A 3,528-nucleotide genomic window follows, 5' to 3' on the forward strand; every position below is an offset into this window, starting at 1 on the left:
AGATGGGATCTCGGGAGGAGTCGGGAGGAGAGTCACTTCCAGGTCAAAGATATGTTATATAATTTTGAATGACTTGTATCACACAAGTACGTTGAACATATATGCATGAAACAGCAGGCACGTCTGAAGGTAGAACCAGATATCAACAACCAATATCCATAAAAATCACCTCCACTGGAATTGCAGTTCGGAAATTCATAGCACCTAGAGCGAAGAAACTACATCGACGTTGCTATTCTTGGCTTGTTTCTCTTGCAAGTAATTTTTTCAAGCATTCTTAACTTAGTCAAGCCTATGATATATATATAAGCCAACCCAACCCTGTCTAAACCTACATAATTTTTTTGACAAAACAGATCAACTAAGTTCTCGAGGGAAGAGGAACACAGATAGGTGCCGACTGTGGAGAAGGGTGCATGAGGAGTCACTCGAAGTGGTAAAAAAGGTGGCGATGGAGTGCTGACAACATGGCATCCGACACTAGTCTGCCATGCAATTGCTCGTACATGAAATGTCCATCTATCATTGCGGTTGTGAAAACCACAAAGGTGGACGCTGTAACACAAATTAAATTGCTTGTTGTACATGAGAAAAGAAAATACAAGAGCTAAAAATTGCATTAAGTAATACGTAGTAAAAAAATAGCGGTGGATTTTTAAATCTATGCCCCTAGTTTCTTAGTTGTGCTCACTTTTCCCCATTCGTGAGTTTTGCATCCTTTTTAGAAAATTTTCAGGGGGAAAAGTGAGGAAAATGTGAAAGCAACAACCCGAGACATGGGGAAAAGTAAGGAAAAAGTTAACAAATGGGGAAAAGTGAGCACAACTAAAAAGCCGGGTGTTCCAGCATGGCTAACACATATTTAATATCGTATCAAAGAAAGAACAATGTGTATCTATTTAATCATTTCAAGGATTGTCCACATCTCAATATTAAACTCGACGCTGGTTTGAGTAGCACTACGTTTTTGGAGAGAAACACTTCAACGGAGTGACCTTATCTAGCAACATGGAGACACAAATATTTAGTAATTTGTCCATGATAGCAAAGTAGCAAAATCAAGCTAGTCAAAATAGACGCAACAGGAACACACTTTGTATGATATTCATCAATATTAGAAAGATCTTCATTAATAGTTGGACACAATTATATGAAAGGGGAATCAAGCAAGGTAATTACATGAGTTACACGAAAAGTTACATACATATGCATTAGTTGGAACCAAACCCCGAGAATTAAGAATATCATACCGATAGCACCAAAAGAAAGATAGAACTAAGTACCTATTTGGCTCTTCCAATACTACTGATGTGATATTTTTGAGTATACAAAACCACTTGATAAGCTTTAACTTTTAAGATAATGACCAAATAGCACCGAATCATGTCCACCTTTTCCCAAGATATGTGTCGGGGAATTCACAAATACCACGAAGCTTGAACCGCTCAAAAAGTAAGGTTTGAATTAGTGGTTTCTAATTTGAGATCTGGTGCAGGTACAAGATAGAGAAGTGTAGGCATATTGTTTAGGTGAGGATGGAAGTGGCAGTAAGGAGATATTGCAGAGAAACTTACTTGCAGTCAAGGATCACCATGGTGCGATCGTAGATGGATAAGGGATCATAGACATCTCTTGCATCGATCAGATCTTGAACCATCGACCGACGGCCACATCGTCCATTTTTGGAGTTAGCATGACACAGACTGAGCGAAACCGTTGGCGAGTACGGGATCGAGGCATTGAGGCAACGAGTGATGACGCCAAAAGGTCCTTCCTTTGGCGTTAATACACATGATGGCCAATGTCTTCGCCAACATGAATTTGGGCAAGGTGGTTATCTCCTACACACACACCATCAAGGCTGGGGACGGTGTTAGACTCTTCGTCTTATTGCTCAGGCAGGTATTTGGTTTCAGGCTTTCCTGTGTTATCTGTCCCAATAATATAATGCGTAGAAAGAGATGAATCTGTTGTTCTTAATTGTTCTGTTCTTGCAGACACCTTCTCTACTTGTATTAGGTTCTCTCGTGCCACTTGTTGGTGGAGTTGTACTGGCATCTATGACTGGAATTTCTTTCAACTGGTTAGTTGCAATGTTTGCCATCTCTAAAATTCAAGTGTCAAAAGATTGGGGAATCATTGACTCCATTATTATCATCTTCACATCTCTTTGCAAGCTATATTTGAATGTATCACACTGTCCATTAGTTCAGTCAATGTTATTCACTACCACTCTGGAAACAAAGAAATAGTGGTTCACATTATTGGCAATCGAGATTAGTCTTATATGCGTGTATCACTCAAAAGTCAAAACTGAAGGGAATATGCCCTAGAGGCAATAATAAAATTGTTATTTATATTTCCTAATGAAATGATAAATGTTTATTATTCATACTAGAATTGTATTAACCGGAAACTTAGTACATGTGTGAATACATAGACAAACAGAGTGTCACTAGTTTGCCTCTACTTGACTAGCTCGTTGAATCAATGATGGTTATGTTTCCTAACCATAGACATGAGTTGTCATTTGATTAACGGGATCACATCATTAGAGAATGATGTGATTGACTTGACCCATCCGTTAGCTTAGCACGATGATCGTTTAGTTTGTTGCTATTGCTTTCTCCATAACTATACATGTTCCTATGACTATGAGATTATGCAACTCCCGAATACCGAAGGAACACTTTGTGTGCTACCAAACATCACAACGTAACTGGGTGATTATAAAGGTGCTCTACAGGTTTCTCCGATGGTGTTTGTAGAGTTGGCAGGATCAAGATTAGGATTTGTCACTCCGATTGTCGGAGAGGTGTCTCTGGGCCCTCTCGGTAATGTACATCACTATAAGCCTTGCAAGCAATGTAGCTAATGAGTTAGTTACGGGATGTAGCATTACGAAACGAGTAAAGAGACTTGCTGGTAACGAGATTGAACTAGGTATTGAGATACCGACAATCGAATCTCGGGCAAGTAACACACCCATGACAAAGGGAATAACGTATATCGTTATGCGGTTTGACCGATAAAGATCTTCATAGAATATGTAGGAACCAATATGAGCATCCAGGTTCCGCTATTGGTTATTGACCGGGAGACATGTCTCGGTCATGTCTACATAGTTCTCAAACCCGTAGGGTCCGCACGCTTAACGTTCGGTGATGATCGGTATCATGAGTTTATGTGTTTTGATGTACCGAAGATAGTTTGGACTCCCGGGTTTGACCACGGACATGACGAGGAGTCTCGAAATGGTCGAGACGCAAAAATCGATATATTGGAAGCCTATGTTTGGACATCGGAATGGTTCCGAGTGAAATCGGGAGTATACCGGAGCACCGGGAGGTTACCGGAACCCCCCGGGAGGTATATGGGCCTTATTGGGCCTTAGTGGAAGAGAATGGAAAATAAGCAAAGGAGGCCCCCCCCCCAAAGCCCAATCTGAATTGGGAGGCCCCTTTCCTTCCTTCTTCTTCATCCTTCCTTCTCTCCTAGAACCAACAAAGGGAAGGGGGAATCCTACTC

The sequence above is a fragment of the Triticum dicoccoides genome, chromosome 2A, assembly GCF_002162155.2.
Source record: "Triticum dicoccoides isolate Atlit2015 ecotype Zavitan chromosome 2A, WEW_v2.0, whole genome shotgun sequence".
NCBI lineage: Eukaryota > Viridiplantae > Streptophyta > Magnoliopsida > Poales > Poaceae > Triticum > Triticum dicoccoides.